Source organism: Moschus berezovskii, chromosome 3 (assembly GCF_049115385.1).
Source record: "Moschus berezovskii isolate FMDL1 chromosome 3, NW_MosBer_1.0, whole genome shotgun sequence".
NCBI classification, from domain to species: domain Eukaryota; kingdom Metazoa; phylum Chordata; class Mammalia; order Artiodactyla; family Moschidae; genus Moschus; species Moschus berezovskii.
This window is the reverse complement of record NC_142462.1, coordinates 31394076-31412008: the sequence shown is the minus strand read 5'-3', so window position 1 is coordinate 31412008 and position 17933 is coordinate 31394076. Positions and strand designations below refer to the sequence as shown.

At 38.3% G+C, this 17933-nt stretch overlaps 1 protein-coding gene across 3 annotated transcripts in view; it reads left to right on the top strand.

Moving 5' to 3' along the window:
• Positions 1 to 17933, top strand: part of CRPPA (CDP-L-ribitol pyrophosphorylase A) — a 366781-nt gene that overhangs the window by 200073 nt on the left and 148775 nt on the right. The gene's annotated exons all lie outside the window — the stretch shown is intronic.

The following is a 17933-nucleotide window of genomic DNA, read 5'->3' as shown; positions in this document are numbered from 1 at the left end:
AGTTTACCTTTGAACAATATTGATTTGAACTGTGCAGGTCCACTTGTGCAGATTTGTTTCAGTAGTTAAATGGTATAATACTCCACCATCCTAATTGGTTGAATGTGGGATGCTGAGGAACTGTGGGATAGAGGAGGAATCACGTATTTGGAGGGCTGACTATAAGTTATGTGTCGATTTTCAACTATACAAAGGGTTGGTACCCCTAACTCCCACAGTTTTCAAGAATCAGCTATGTATGTTTCAGGTCTCTAGTTTATTTATATTTATTTTTGAATGGATTTGTGTGTGTGTGAGTGAGTGTTTAATAGCTAATGAATAACCTAGGGATTCAGCCCAATTCCCCTTTCTACTCCTTTCTTAGTGAAAAGTGAAAATGTTAGTCACTCAACTGTGTCTGACTCTTTGCAACCCCATGGACTGTAGCCTGCCAGGCTCCTCTGTCCATGGAATTCTCCAGGCAAGAATACTGGAGTGAGTAACCGTTTCCTTTTCCAGGGGATCTTCCCAACCCAGGGCTCAAACCCAGGTCTCCCCACATTGCAGGCAGATTCTTTACTCCTTTCTTAACCGTGTTGCTCTTGTATCCTTATGGATACCTTGATTTTTCCCTTAGAATATTCTAACTTTGTCGTATGTTAGATGTTTATGATGTCATCACTTTAGATACATTAAAGTTTTCTCTCTCATGTTTATACATAGCTTCTGTGGTAGAAGTGCAGTCACTTCCACAGAATTCTTCAAATGTTTTCATTTGTTGTCTTTGTATATAGTAAGTCTCAGGTGTTTCCTGTCTAAATCAATAATAAAATCTCAATAAATACTAATTTAAAATACCTTTAGAACCTTTTAGCAATTTCAGTCATGACGGGATTCATGTCCAACACAAAGATGAGGAATGATGAAGTCATTCTTGTAGGAGGTGTTGAATAGAAAGAATTGACTGTTTTTTTAAGTTTTAGGAGATATTTGCTTCTGGACAAATGGTTACTGGAAAGTTTGTGTTATGAGATATGGTACCTAAGATTAATTGTGATGGACGTGTAACTAGTGATGTATAAAGAACTGATTCTCACAGGACATACTTTCTGGTAGTCTTTCTTTTAATGAATAAAGGTTGTTTATTTTCAGATAGAATGATGTTCTAATGGATGTACGAATAGAATGAATTCCAGAGGACTTTTGCTTGGTTTTCTGATTAATATATTTTTTTTATTGATTAACTATGGGGTTTTGGAGTCACCATTTAATTACCTATTTTAGATCGTTTACTAAACTTGGTCACATGAGCAAAGTTGTTTGTGAATTTATTTGGTGCTGCTGTTCTACTAAATGAGTTTATAGAATTTAACATGAAATGCACAGGAGCAAAGTAAATGAAAGTAGCCGCCTTTATTAAGAGGCTTACGTGAATTTTATCTCTAGAAAAGGAAATGAGCAATTGGTTTGGTCATTCAGTTTTTCAAAAAATATGCTGGGGATTTCTTCTGTTAGATTTGTGTGTGTGTGTGTGTGTGCGCCTGCGTACTGGATTCTAAACAGTGGAAATGGCCTTTAGTTTCTGTTATGCGTTTCTTTACAAAGATGGGACCAAATGTATCTCAGTATCATTTATTGTTTTAAAATTACATGTTATACTTCAGTAATTAGTTATAAATTAACTAATACAGATATTAATATGAACATAGCCAAACCTGGCTTTGTTTATAATATCTAAAGGGAGATGTTGAATAGAAAGAATTGACTTTTAAGTTCTAGATTTTTGGCGTGGTAAAGAAGTGAACCTGGAGTGGTATTCAAGGTACAAGTATTAGATGAGTAAATAACATACCTATTGACCTTGCCAAGTTATTTCATGTCTCTGAACTTTAGGTCAGAAATTTTTATTTGTAAAAGAGTGGGATGTGCTTGATTGCATCTAAGTAGTTTCTCTTTCTAAAAATATTGTCTATACTATAGGATTTTATGGCATCTTTTTACTTTTGTATGATCCACAGTGGATGTCTTTTACATAAAGATACTGTAGAGCAATTTTGGATGATTATAGTCATGTTAAATATGAATCAGGTGTAAGGATATTCCTTTTTTGGGCGATCATTGATCGCTCTGTACTTTAATTCTTATCACAAGACTTACGGAGTTTTAAAAATGGTTTCTCTTGTATTTGTCTCTCTCTTATTTATCTTCCTGTTCCCTTTGTCTGGCTTTTATAAAAAATTGGGTTAAGCCTAGCCCTTCCGTTTTTGCACTTACCCCTCTTTTTTTTGTCTCTTTGACAAGAGTTGCAAGATTAATTTTTCTCCCCATCTCTCAAGAAATCTGCCCTTCCATGTGTAGCCAACTCCTGCCCGAAAGTGATTTCATAATCATTAAAACTCACACCAGTGCTGTTTCTTTCTAATTCAGTTTAAACTTGCTTTAAGTGCTGTCTAGGTAGTGCTTTAGGGCTTCCCCGATGGCTCCGTAGCTAAGAACCCACCTACCAGTGCAGGAGCCGCGAGTTTGACTCATAGATTGGGAAGACCCCCTGGAGAAGGAGATGGCAGCCCACTCCAGTATTCTTGCCTGGAAAATTCCATGGACAGAGGAGCCTGGCGAACTACAGGCTGTAGTCCATGGGGCCACAAAAGAGTTGGACAGTACTTAGTGATTAAAAGAAAAAAGCACTTTACAGGGAACTGTCCTACTCTCTTGATTAATTAATTAATTGCTTAATATAAATTCATATAACATTCATTGAATATCTCTGTGTCAGGTATTTTGATATATGCGTAGCTTATTTAATAACATAATATGTTTAAAAACTACATCTTTAGAAGAATGAGGCATTTCCATATGTGCTAATTTTCTAGATTTTATCTTAAGTAAGGTAATAATTTTGTTTTGGTATTTTTGTTTTTGTGAATGAAGATTCCTAACAATAAGAACTTAATTAAATGATGGGAATTAGCCTGGAAAGTGACCCAGTGGCTGGGAGGTCACAGGACCTTGGTCACTATCTGTCTATTACCCCACGGTAAAAACTTGAACTTGGTCTGTTTGAGAAAGGGGTAGTTTTGCCCAGAGTAGACTGTCAGGATAGATCTTCTTCAGTATAAGGGAGAAAGCTGAAATTTGAAAACTGATATTTGAGTGAGGACTGAGTGTCTGAGGACTAAGGAAGAGCATTTCTGTTTGGGAACAGCAGCACACAGAGTGGTTAGACTGGAAAGAGCCAGCGTATCAGAGGCAGAGAATGAGGTACACACTGGGGAGAGTTACGATGTGAGCTATGCAGGTGCAGGTCAAGTTTGAGCTCTGTAGAGGAGCACTGCACAGTGGAAAGTGGTGTCATCAGGTCTGCACTGTGTACATCGTTTGGGATGGAGTGCAGAGAAAGGGCTGAAGGGTCCAGAGGGATTCCTTGGTGCGTTTGCCTTCATTTAGAGGCAATTGCAATAAGTCTAGAAATTAATGGTGGTGGCTAGGACTAGGGGAGGTACAGTGAATGGGCAGAAATGATATAATCAAGATATATTTAAGAGATAGAAGTACTAAGGTTTAGTGAATAGGGACTTCTCTGCTGGCTCAGATGGTAAAGAATCTGCCTGCAGTGCAGGAGACCCAGATTTGATCCCTGGGTCGGGAAGATCCCCTGGAGAAGGGAATGGCTCCCCACTCCAGTACTCTTGCCTGGAGAATTCCATGGACAGAGGAGGCTGGTGGGCTACATACAGTCCATGGGGTCACAAAGAGTCAGACGTGATTGAGTAACACTTTCACTTTTTGTCTTTAATAAGAGAGGCAGTATAATTCTCCAATTTTACGTCATGTGAAATTTAGTGAATAAAAGCAAAATAGGTGACATTAGAGAAAGATTTTTTGTTTCTGAAAGCCGAATAGGCAGATGATTTATCATGAATTTGTTGGCAGAAATAATTGGAAAGATTTCACTCATGTCCAAAAGCTTTCCAGGCATTTGTGTGTTGGTGTTTTGTGTGTGTGTGTGTGTTTGTACAGAAGTTATTAATCCTAAAACCTACTTGAGAAGGCAAGCCACTTTCCTCCAAGGTCTCCTTAATAGTGGAATTTTGATACAATTCAGGGTATAGGCACAATTTAAAATATCTTCCATATTAAAATGCTTTTGCCAAGTCTTATATAGTGTTTGTATGATGTGTCATATTTTTTTACAAAATTTTCTCTGTTCTAATGCTATATATTCTGAGAAAAAGCAAAAATAATAAAACAAATTATTGTCTGTGGGTTGCTTCATTAGAGACAGGAAGATGGTAAGAACATTCCCAAGCCTACGCATTATTCCCTTGGGATAAAAATCTGTAGCTACCTACAAATAGATTACTTTGGCAGTTTTCTAGAAACTCAACTGTTCTTTTATTGAAAGAATGGAAAGATGATGGAATCAGTGCAAAAAGCTTCTTGTTCCAAACATACTTTGGCTTGAACACTACTTGCAATAAGTTTATATGTGAACCTTTTGAAAAGTATAGTATGATTCAATTTTCCAGGCACTACAGGTTTTATTTTATGGGATTTTGAAGTTGATACTCACTCTGGTCAAATGCTGGGATATTTTATCCACTGGTACCTGTTAAAGTAGAATGAACTAGTATTGCCAAGATAATTCTAGTGTCAGTAATGGAAAATTCTTATTTTGGAATGACCGGATTGTTACGTATGCATGTCTCTTTTGAGTACTGTATTATACCCATTTCTTGATCTTTTCAGAAATAACTGTACCTATCTTTTTGAAAAACTTAATGTGTTTTTGGTAATAACTGAGTTCTTAGATTTTGCCTCAACCAATGAGAATATAACTGATCTTGTATTTCTTGTTCTTCCCATTTGTAGGAAATGCAACACTCACTACATTTATAATTTTCAGAACCCAGCTCTCACCCCAAATATGGCCTGTTAATACATATTATTAGTATAATTATGTTAATGTTAGTAATAACAGACACATTGAATGTTTGAAATAATGAGTCACCATCCTTTTCTTTTATTTTTTTTTATTTTTTATTTTTTTCTGTAATTATTTTTTATTGGAGGCAAATTATTTTACAATATTATATTGGTTGGTTTTGCCATACATTGATATGAATTTGCCCCGGGTTTACATAAGTTCCCCCTCCTGAACCCCCCTCCCACCTCCCTCCTCCCTTTATCCTCCCTCTGGGTCATCCCCACATGCCAGCCCCGAGCATCCTATAACATGCATTGACCCTGAACTAGTGATTCGTTTCACATATGACAACATACGTGTTTCAATGCCATTCTCCCAAATCATCCCACCCTCACCCTCTCCCATAGAGTCCCAAAGACTGTTCTATACTTTTCTTTTAAAATAAATGATCCCATTTGAGGAGTTGATTATCACAGGTGTTATTATCCTCAGTTCAAGAATAAGTGCTTGCTCATTTCACTTTATCACATGACCTTTGTCAGGGATGTCAATACTTGCCCTTTCGAGTAGCAATAAGTTGTTAAAGGAGCAAAGGATCTTAGAAATCGTTTAGTAAAATGCTCTCATTTTACAAGAGATAATTGGGCCATTTTCTTTCCTTTGATCCAAGATCAGTTTTTTATATTAGGTGTGGCAAGTTTTTCTTTTAAATTTTTAGCTGCTCAGTTGTGTCTGACTCTGTGACTCCATGAGCTGTAGCCTGCCAGGCTCTTCTGTCTGTGGAATTCTTCAGGCAGGAATACTGGACCCCTGTGTTCTTGGTTGCAAGCATTCCTCTCTGCTGTAGTGCAAAAGCAGCTGTAGACATACATGCCGTGGATACTTGACAGAGATGTCAAAGGATGGGTGTGGCTGTGTTTCTGTAAAGCTTCATTCACAGAAAACAGGCAGGAGGCTGGAGAACTTTGGCTTATATTTTCAATCTGAAATGATCTATTTGACCCAGTTACTTAGTACCTTTATGAAAAATGTCTGTTTGACCTTCTATTAAAGAAGGGGCTTCCCAGGTGGTGCTAGTGGTAAAGAATCCACTTGCCAATGCAGGAGATATAAGAGATGCGGGTTTGATCCCGGGGTCAGGAAGATTCCCCCGGAGGCGGGTACAGCAACCCACTCCAGTATTATTGCCTGGCGAATCCTATGGACAGAGGAGCCTGGTGGGCTATCGTCCATGGGGTCACAGTCAGATACAATTGAAGTGGCTTAACATGCATCACTTTCTTTAATAGACATATACTCTCTGGGTCCAAGAGATGATGTAAAGTCTCATGATGTAAAGTATTACTTATGTGCCAATCCTACGTTTTTGCGTCTAATCTTCATTATTCCTCCATTTTGACATGTGCAGAATGTTAAGTGCATGATGTTTCAAAAGTTTGAATTCATCTTCTTCCCTCCAAGAACTGCCCCTCCCAAAAGTGTCTCTTTTGTTTTCAGTTTTGACCTCATCATAGCTAACATTAGATTTTGCTAATTGCAAATGTACAACATGATTCTCCTTGTCAGGAAGGAAATTTTTTTCCCCTGTATCCTTATAGATTCTTTTGTTTGGTCTAATATTTGACACAAGGCAGATTAACAGAAGGAAAAAAATTAATTTTTTATGTACAAGGGTCTCAAGAGTGATTAATGCAGGCTGTTGATACACCGTTTTAGACAAAGAAATAATAGTAATACATTTATGAAGAACTGACTAGACAAAGAAACAGTCTTCAGTACTAATTAGTGAAGACTAACGGAGTCTGTGGGCCCTGAATCCCCCATCTCTGGCCGTGAGAGTGTCTCTCTACCTCCTGGTGCAGGGAAAGTAGCTTCCACCCGGGAAAATGATTTCCCGCTTTCAGGGGGACATAGAGGAAGCTCAGAGTGTCCTGTACCCATTGTTTCTCAAGTAACTTTAATTCATAACAATCAGTATGTCAAAGTGGTATATTTTGGGGTGGCCTGCCCTGAATCCCATCATTATCTAAACCTTCCAGACACTCCTCATCCCCTTTTGGACAAAACTCAGTCAGATCATAGAGCCTTAGTCTGGTCTGGCTCTTGCTTAATTTTAGCATCCCGATTCTTCTTTCCTCACTGAGCAGTTTGCCCTCAGATAATATGAACTGCTGTAGTTCTGTACATGTCCATGTCACCTGACACATCTCTGTTTACCCTGGTGAGTTTTTCTACCTGAGAGACCATTTTTCTAGTGCTTGCTTGACTCCTGTTATCCATAAAGTATGAGTAACAATATTTCCTCTTGGAATTCTTCCTTTATACTCGGGTGCTCCCTTTTTCAAGACAGCTTGTGTAGGCATTCAGAAATGTTTATTGACTTGAACTTGCCTTGACATTTTCACTTAAAAATGTAGACATATGAAAACAGAATCAGTTATTCTTCAAAATTCAAAGTATTATGATGGACTTTTGTACTGGTTTGCCCCAATGCATAGGGTGCCTTTACTTGTGAACTCCAAAAATAACTTCTTTAAAAAAAAAATCAGAAAATGCTTATCTAAGTGGCCTTCAGACAGTCTTAGTAATAATTGTTGCTTAAGCAGTAATAAATTTTACCATGTAAGATGAAATTTTGACAAGACACTAAAGTGTATAAAGATAATGAACTAAACTCAATGAAATCACATACCTTCTTTGTTTAACTTCTTCAGTGATTTGTATTTTCTGTCAATTTTCTCAGTTTTCTCCAACAGAAAAATATATCAATCAATAATTGAAGAGTTAAATGCTTCAGATAATACTAGCTAAACAAATCAGTCCTTCATATTATGATTGCTTTTAACTTTTGCTTCTTAGCATTTGTTACAGATGATATAGATGTTCAGTTCAGTTCAGTTCAGTCGCTCAGTCGTGTCCGACTCTTTGCGACCCCATGAATCACAGCACGCCAGGCCTCCCTGTCCATCACCAACTCCCGGAGGTCACGCAAACTCATGTCCATCGAGTCGGTGATGCCATCCAGCCATCTCATTCTCTGTCCTTCCCTTCTCCTCCTGCCCCCAATCCCTCCCAGCATCAGAGTCTTTTCCAGTGAGTCAACTCTTCACATGAGGTGGCCAAAGTATTGGAGTTTCAGCTTTAGCATCAGTCCTTCCAATGAACACCCAGGACTGATCTCCTTTAGAATGGACTGGTTGGATCTCCTTGCAGTCCAAGGGACTCTCAAGAGTCTTCTCTAACACCACAGTTCAAAAGCATCAATTCTTCAGCGATCAGCTTTCTTCACAGTCCAACTCTCACATCCATACATAAAGATGTCACTTAAGTTAATTGTAGTTGTATATAATGCTTCAGATGATTGAAACATAATACAACAGTGACAGAATTATATCCTTAGAATAAAATCAATCTTGTGAAATAATATGAAAAAATGTTCATTTTATGATTTTTTAAATGTTTTAAAGTTATACTAGGTTTTTATATTGACTGCTTAAAATATGAGGTTCTTATTCCATTACTTTGATCTTTTTAAATAAGGATCTGAAAAAAATGGTACACAAATATAAAATGTTTACTGATAATATAAAACTCATTTACTTTTCAATTCATTGAATCATTAGAATTTTGAAACTTCTTGTATAGTTAATATTTTAATACAAAGTACTGTTTTATTTTATTTACTGCCACTTTTTAAATACCATTATTTCCCAACCTACTAGCTTTGCTGCTATTTTATTAAGATTTACAAGTAAGTTGTTAGGCATTTGCTCTGAATTTCCATGATAGCTTAAGACTTAATTAGTTTCTATTCATCAGAATTAGGACTTGAATTTCATCGTGGCATTGATTTAAATTTGTTCTAAAATGAAGTGATTCATTATTAAAAGCTTGTTTTTTCTTTTTATAAGTACAATTTATTAAATTAAAGTAATTTTCATTAATAGAATTCATGTAGTTCATAAGTAGTTGAAGTGAGATGAAAATTTTTCTGAAGTTGTGGTTTTTTTTTTCCTAATCCATAAGATAAACTCTCACTTTGATCTGTATCATATTGGCTAGTTTTATCGGTTATTAGATTTCCCTCATATTTCTTTTGAAAAGTGATGTTTTGAAGATGTTGCACTTCATTCACACAATTTACTTTTCTGTACACATATGTTGATAATTTTGTAGTATCTGTTGTGTGGATTCAAGGAACCTCTATCTACCAATTATTTCTAACTCATTTATTTGATAATTACCAGAACTTTCATTTTGCCCAAACTTCCTTCTACTTTGGTGGCCATTAGGCAATGTGTTACTTTGATATATGCTTGAGCTCCACAAATTAACTTTTTTCTTAGTCAAAAAAACAAAGAATCTGTTCCTCTCCTACCACAAATCCCGACTCCCTTCTCAGGCCTTCCTGTGACCATGGACTCTGAAATGAGATAGAAGTGTTAAATGTGGTGTCGTGGAGCATTCCTGATGTTTTAGACTGTTGTACATGATATTAACTGTTGTCCTTTGGTTAATGTACCTGTCCTCAGAGACAAGTGAAAAGTCACAGTTGAAAATATAAAAAAGTAATTGGAGTTCACTGGGACCAGGGGTTTATTAAATAGTTTCTAAGACAAATATGAAGCATATGTAGAACTGAATGTAGATGACGTGAGGCAAAGAGAAGCGTTTTCTAAACTCTAAGTGCCAGAAACTTCGCCCACCCACAAAGCCATGAAGTTACCCACATGTTAAATATTTAAGCACCTTACTATTTTATAGCAGTGAATTTGCTACCTTAAAAAAATATGAAATTACATTCTATTTTGGGTGGGGGATAGGAAGACAGCCTTATCTTTATTATGTATACATGAAAAAGAACATTTAGAAATGGCATCCTCATTGGTTAAGATTGTTCTTACTATAATTTAAATGTAGTAAGTAAGTGAATGGTTCAAGAAGAGACCAAAGAATATTTCCTTGGTGGAAGTTTAAGCACATTTGCAGAACTCAACCTAGATAAAATGTTCTGCTGTATTCCAGTGGATACAAGCCTGTCCAAACTGTAAGTTTGTTTTATGAAGGCAAAACATTTATATTTCTCCAGTTATCATGACCATTTTTAAACCTTCTACTGCAGTTGTAGAAATCTGCCCTATTTTTAAAATGAAAATTTATTGCAGTGTACCAACTGCATGTTTTTTGGACCTCATAAGTAGCTAGTGTATTTTAGAATTCAAATTCTGTAAGCTGTCCAAGTCTACCTCTAAACCAGGAAAATGGGGGACGTGATTTGAGAGAGATAGTGACATAATTGGAGAAGGCAATGACAAGCCACTCCAGTACTCTTCCCTAGAAAATCCCATGGATGGAGGAGCCTGGTAGGCTGCAGTCCGTGGGGTCGCTAAGGGTCGGACATGACTGAGCAACTTCACTTTCACTTTTCACTTTCACACATTGGAGAAGGAAATGGCAACCCACTCCAGTGTTCTTGCCTGGAGAATCCCAGGGACGGGGGAGCCTGGTGGGCTTCCGTCTATGGTGTCACACAGAGTCGGACACGACTGAAGTGACTTAGCAGCAGCAGCAGCAGCAGAGTGTTATGTATATGCTTAAATTTTATGTTATTGGTATTAGGAGGTATATCTGCTGGAGATTATCTTCTGATTTTCATGATGCCATCAGGTTTTCTCACGTGGTGAAAGAGAATTTTGAGATGCATCCTATTTCTTCATGCTCAAATTTTGTCAACCTGAAAATCACTGCTGATGGTGACTGCAGCCATGAAATTAAAAGATGCCTGATTCTTGGAATTAAAGCTATGCCAAAATTAGACAGAGTATTAAAAAGCAGAGATGTCACTTTGCCAATAAAGGTCTGTAGAGTCAAAGCTATGGTTTTTTCAGTAGTCATGTATGGATGTGAGAGTTGGATCATAAAGAAGGCTGTACACCAAAGAAATGATGCTTTTAAACTGTGGTGCTAGAGAAAATTCTTGAGAGTTCCTTGGATAGCAAGGAGATCAAACCAGTCAATCCTAAAGGAAATCAACCCTGAATATTCATTGCAAGGACTGAAGCTGAAGCTCCAATACTTTGGCCACCTGCTGTGAACAGCTGACTTATTGGAAAAGACTCTGATGCCGGGAAAGATTTCTGGCGTGCAGAGAAGGGAGCATCAGAGAATGAGGTGGTTGGATGGCATCACCAGCTCCATGGACATGAGTTCCAGCAAACTCTGGGAGATGGTGAAGGACAGGGAGGCCTGGTTTGCTGCAGTCCATGGGGTCACAAAGAGTCAGACATGACTTAGCATCTGAACAACAACAAGGTCAGTATCCTTGTCTGATCCTTTAAAACTGTCATGTTTAGCACATAGTAAGTATTCAGGAAAGGAGCTGTGTTATTCTCCTGTTTTATTACTTCATGTTTTAAAGTTGCCCTGTAATTTAATTACATAGTTTGTTGTTGTTCAGTCCTAAGTCATGTCCAACTCAATTTGACCCCATGGACTGCAAAATGCCAGGCTTACCTTCCTTCAGTATCTCCTGAAGTTTGCTCAGATGCATGTCCACTGAGTTGGTAATGCTATCTAACCATTTTATCCTCTGCTGCCTCTTCTCCCTTTGCCTTCAGTCTTTCCCAGCATCAGGGTCTTTTCCAAAGAGTCTTTGCATTAGGTGGCCAAAGTATGGGAGCTTCAGCTTCAGCATCAGTCTTTCCAATGAATATTAAGGCTTGATTTCCTTTAGGATTCACTGGTTTGATCTCCTTGCTGTCCAAGGGACTCTCAAGAATCTTTCCAGCACCACAATTTGAAGGCATCAATTCTTTGACACTCAGCTTTCTTTATGGTCCATCTCTCATATCTATGACTACTAGAAAAGCCATAGCTTTTACTATATGGACCCTTGTTGGCAAAGTGATGTCTCTGTTTTCTAATAAACTGTCTACGTTTGTCATAGTTTTCATTCCAAGGAGCAAGCATCTTTTAATTTCATGGCTGCAGTCACCATCCAGTGACTGGAGCCCAGGAAAATAAATCCGTTACTGCTTTTACTTTTTCCCCATCTATTTGACATGAAGTGATGGAACTGGATACCATGATCTTAGTTTTTTGAACGTTGAGTTTTAAGACAGCTTTTTCACTCTCCTTTTTCACCCTGATCAAGAGGCTGTTTAGTTCCTCTGCACTTTCTGCCATTAGAGTAGTAGTATTTGCGTAGCTGAGGTTATTGATATTTCTCCCGGAAATCTTGAATCCAGCTTGGGTTTCATCAGTCCAGTATTTCGCATGATGTACTCTGCAAATAAGTTAAATAAGCAGGGTGACAATAAACAGTCTTGATGTATGTTTTCTCAGTTTTGAACCAGTCCATTTTTCCATGTCCAGTTCTAACTCTTGCTTCTTGACTTGCTTACAGGTTTCTCAGGATGCAGGTAAGGTGGTCTGGTATTCCCATCTCTTGAAGAATTTTCCACTGTTGGTTGTGATCCACTCAGTCAAAGGCTTTAACATAGTCAATGAAACAGAAGTAGATGTTTTCCTGGAGTTCCCTTGCTTTCTCAATGATCCAGTGAATGTTGGCAACTTGATTTCTGGTTCCCCTGCCTTTTCTAACTGAGCTTGTACATCTGAAAGTTCTCTGTTCATGTACTGTTGACACCTAACTTGAAGGATTTTGAGCATTACCTTGCTATCATGCTAAATGAGAGCAATGGTAGTTTGAACATTCTTTGGCATTGCCCCTTCTTTGGCATTGAAATGAAAAGTGACCTTTTCCAGTCCTGTGGCCATGACTGAGTTTTCCAAATTTGTTGGCATATTGACTGCAGCATTTTAATAGTATCATCTTTTAGGATTTGAAATAGCTCAGCTGAAATTCTGTCACCTCCTCTTGCTTTGTTGGTAGTGATGCTTCCTAAGGCTCACTTGACTTCATACTCCAGGATGTCTGGCTCTAGGTGAGTGACCACAACATTGCGGCTATCTGGGTCATTAAGACCTTTTTGTAGAATTCTTATGTGAATCTTGCCACCTCTTCTTAATCTCTTCTGCTTCTGTTGTCAGGTCCTTGATATTTCTGTCCATTATTATCTCCATCCTTGCATGAAATGTTGCCTTGATAGCTCCACAGTTTTATTGAAGATACCTCTAGGCTTTTCCATTCTATTGTTTTCCTCTACTTCTTTGCACTTTTCTTTGAAGAAGGCCTTCTTATCTCTCCTTGCTATTCTCTGGAACTCTGCATTCATTTGGGTATGTCTTCCCCTTTCCCCCTTGCTTTTTGTTTCTCTTCTTTCATCAGCTATGTGTAATGCCTCCTCAGACAACGACTTTGTTTTTTTTTTTTTTGCCCAGGAGTGGAATTGCTGGATAATATGTGGCTGTTTTTAGTTTTTGTTTTTTTTTAATTTTTATTGGAGGCTAATTATTTTACAATATTATATTGGTTGGTTTTGCCATACATTGATATGAATCCGCCCCGGGTGTACATGAGTTCCTCTTCCTGAACCCCCCTCCCACCACCCTCCTCCCCTTATCCTCCCTCTGGGTCATCCTTGCACACCAGCCCCGAGCATCCTGTAACATGCATCGACCCCGAACTGGCGATTCGTTTCACTTATGATAATATACATATTTCAATGCCATTCTCCCAAATCATCTTCTTGCATTTCTTTTACTTTGGTATGGTTTTAGTCACTGATTCCTGTACAGTGTTCTAAACCTCTGTCCATAGTTCTTCAGGCATTCTGTCTACCAGATCTAATCCCTTGAATCTATTTGTCACCTCCACTGTATAATCATAAGGGATTTGATTTAGGTCATACCTGAATGGCCTATGGTTTTCTACTTTCTTCAGTTTAAGCCTGAATTTTGTAATAAGGAGCTCATGATCTGAGCCACAATCAGATCCAGGTCTTGTTTTTGCTGACTGTATAGAACTTCTCCATCTTCCTCTGCAAAGAATATAATCAAATCTGATTTCAGTATTGACCGTCTGGTGATGTCCATGTGTAGAGTCTTCTCTTGTGTTGTTGAAAGAGGTGTTTGCTATGACCAGCATGTGCTCTTGACAAAACTTTCAGCCTTTTCCCTGCTTCATTTTTGTATTCCAAGGCCAAACATGCCTGTTATTCCAGGTATCTCTTGGCTTCCTACTTTTGCACTCCAATCCCCTATCATGAAAGTACATCTTTGTTTATTATTAGTTCTAGCAGATCTTGTAGGTCTTCACAGAACCGTTCAACTTCTGCATTAGTGTTTGGGGCATAGACTTGGATTACTGTGATATTGAATGGGTTGCCTTGGAAACAAACTGGGATCATTCTTTCTCTTTTAGATTGTACCCAATTACTGCATTTTGGACTCTTGTTGACTGTGAGGACTACTTCATCTCTTCTAAGGGATTCTTTCCCACAGTAGTAGATATAGTGGTCATCTGAATTAAATTTATCCATTCTCATCGATGTTAGTTCACTGATTCCTAAGAAGTGGGTGTTCACTCTTGCCATCTCCTTCTTGACCATGTGCAGTTTACCTTGATTCATGGACCTAACATACCAGGTTCCTATGCAATGCTGTTCTTTACAGCATTGGATCACCACCAGACACCTACACAACTGAGCATCGTTTCCACTTTGGTCCAGTGGCTTCATTCTTTCTGAAGCTGTTAGTAATTACCTTCCGCTCTTCCCCAGTAGCACCTTGAACACCTTCTGACCTTGGGGGACTCATCTTCCAGTGTCATGTCTTTTTGTCTGATCATATTGTACTGTTCGTGGGGTTCTTGTGGCAAAAATATTTGAGTAGTTTGCCATTCCTCCTCCAGTGGACCATGTTTTGTCAGAACTCTTCACTATGACTCATCCATCTTGGGTGATGCTGCATCGCTTGGCTTATCGCTTCATTGAGTTATGCAAGCCCCTTTGCCAGGACAAGGCTGAGATCCATGAAGGGAATAACCTCTGTAAACATCAGTTCAGTTCAGTTCAGTCACTCAGTCGTGTCTGAGTCTTTGCGACTCCATGAATCACAGCACGCCAGGCCTCCCTGTCCATCACCAACTCCCGGAGTTCAAACATAGACCTCTACTAAAAAGAGTTAGGAGATGAGAAGGGGGAGCTCTTATGGCCTGAGATTATAGCAGAGGCCAACAGGGAGAAGAAACACTCTTTTCCTAATGTGACTCAGTGAATGGAAAGCCATGAACTCTTCTCCCAGAAGAGGAAGCCCTCCAACTTCCTTTTCCCTCAGTAGAAGCCTTCTCCTTTTCTTGTGTGGGAACTTGCATGTGGCTAACCATCGTTACAGACCCCAACTCACAGTTCTCTTCTGATTCCAAGCAAAATAACCCATCACTGTTGTTTAGTTGTTAAGTCGTGTCTGACTTTTTGGTGACCCCACGGACTGTAGTCCACCAGGCTCCTCTTGTCTGTGGGATTTGCCAGGTCACCATCTTTGTTTTAGGTTAACAGTGGGATCCTATAGATAGTTTGCCCAGAGCTCACTTTTCATGCTCTTTTTCCTTAATTTCATGGAATCTCTGGTGAACAGCTTAGGCCTACTGATTTATTTAAGTGTTGTTAACATTTTTTGTTTTCAAGGAGCTAGGGTATGTTGAATCTTATAGACCAATGGCCGGGGTTGAAAGTCTTCCATTCCTAGTGTAGAGTCTCATGACTTGATGAGGACTTTTAAAAATCATGGTACATGTACCATAGCCTTCACTTCAACCTAGATGTCTTCTGCTACAACACCTGTTTCTGTAAGAAAAATTAGTTTTTATCTGATCAGTGAATAAGGGAGTTTGGTCCATTTAATGTGAAGCAGCATCAGCTCGTGTGCAACTTCTCTTAGAAAAAAGCAGCCACAAAAAGTGGAACAGAACAACCTTGAAAGGAAAAGGAAATACCCTCACCCTACCTTCTGCAGAAGCCTTTTGACATGAAAAAATTTTTTTCTGATGTGTTAGTTTCTGAGAGATGTGCAGTCAGATATTCCTCCATGTTTATGGATTTGGATATTGTTTTCTCATTATTGAGTCATTTGTTTGCTTTGTGTATTAAAATCTGTTTTCTTAGTAATAAAGTTATGATTATTATGTTTTGCTTTTTACTATGTGCTGTTTTTCTTTATATGTATTAATGTTTTTTTATCTTAAACCCTGTGATACCATGTTATATTGATACAACCTTCATTTTTGGTAGCATTTGCATACCAGTTTTTCGTACCAGTACATACATAAATGTCTAATGAAAACTATCTTAACTATAAAATACATACTTTCAGGATAGTTTTCATTAGACATTTATATTTTAACCAGCCTAGAGTTAGATTTTTCTTAAAAACTCAATCTGATAAATCTCTCTCTTAAGAAATAGTTAAAAGTATTACATTTATCTTTTATTATTTTTATATTTTGGATTCTTTCTACAAGCTTATTTTTTTGACTATTGATGTTGGCCAGTCATTTTGTTTGCTACTTGGCTTTGTTCCTATGCTTTGCTGCATTGATACAGATAATCTTTTAGTTACTCTGCAAGTTGGGAAACTATAAGATATAATTGTATATAGCTTTAATTAAATAGCATTGCTTTTTAATATACATAATTAGCTGTAAGTTAACCAGATGTAAGGTCTCTACTTTCTGTCCTCCAAAAAAGAAAAAACAAAAAACAGACTCACACTTTATTGAATGTTCCCATTACAATATAATATATTATTGTCTAGAGTTTGAGTTTGTATATATTTTTCATTGCTGGAGTTATAATTTCCTTTCTTTAAAGAAATTATTTATTATTTCTTTATTTTTGGCTGTTCTGGGTCTTTGTTGCTGCTCTAGCTTTCTCTAGTTGAGGGGGGTGGGGCTGCTCTCCATGTGCAGTGTGTGGACTTCACATCGCAGTGGCCTTTCTCACTGCTGAGCACAAGCTCTAGGGCATGAGAGCTTTGGTAGTTGTGGCACATGGGCTCAGCAGTTGAGGCTTGTGGTCCCCGGAGCTCGGGCTCAGTAGTTGTGGCGCACTGGCTGAGCTGTTCCACACCATGTGGAATCTTACCGGAGCAGGGATCAAACCTGTGTCCCTTGCATTGGTGGGCAGATTCTTAACCACTGGCCTACCAGGGAAGTCCTGTCATTTACTTTTATAATTAATAATTAATATAATTAACTGGTATTTTATAAAGTAATTTTAGACTGTCCTTTAGGACACTCTCTTAGGAAAATTAAAAATGTGCGCTTGCTCCCAGCTCTGACTTCCCATTGAGGTCCCCCAGGTTCTGGCAGCACGCGTGTCCTCCCGGCAACTCTAATGGCAGTTTTCTGGTGCAGACGTCCAGTCCCAGTTATATCATAGTCATCATTCCTTCTCTAATTAATGTGTTGCCAGCATTTCCACTTTTTCATTTCTGTACATTTTATGTTTCTATGCAAGCTATAATCACCAATTATAATGCTATTGTCTTTTCTGCTCCTTGTGCTATTTTTACACAAACTCTCTGCCTACCACCCAGTTTTCTTACATTAGTGTGAGATTTTTCTGAATTCAAAATTTGTCAGAAGACTTGTATTACACAAGAAATGTGTGTCTGTGTGGCTGTCAGTCTAGGCTGGCAGTAGGGTTGCCCAGATTGTGTACTGCAAAATTCTAGACATTCCATTCACCTGAAGTGTGTTGTGCTTCGTGGCCTCTGGCATTTCATGGTATCTTACTAGTGCAGATAATTGCACAGTTGAAAAATTAAATAGTCCTGTGAGGCTTTTAACTTTCAATAGCAGTGTTATTTGCTAGTCTAGCTGGTAGGGGGCTGTATAGTGATCTGGCCTTACGGGCTCCAGAGAGACTCTCACCCTCCTGGCTTCAGATCCATACCATGACTGCAGTTTCCAAAACTGCCTCAATTTGAGGGAATTAGCCTGCTTTTTGTAGCAAGTGCACAGCAATTTTAGGCTCAGCTAGATATATAAACTCATAAGACTAGAAGCGTTATAGCTCTAGTCAAACTATATAGCTCTAGTTTTATCAACTTTGTGAGAGACTGC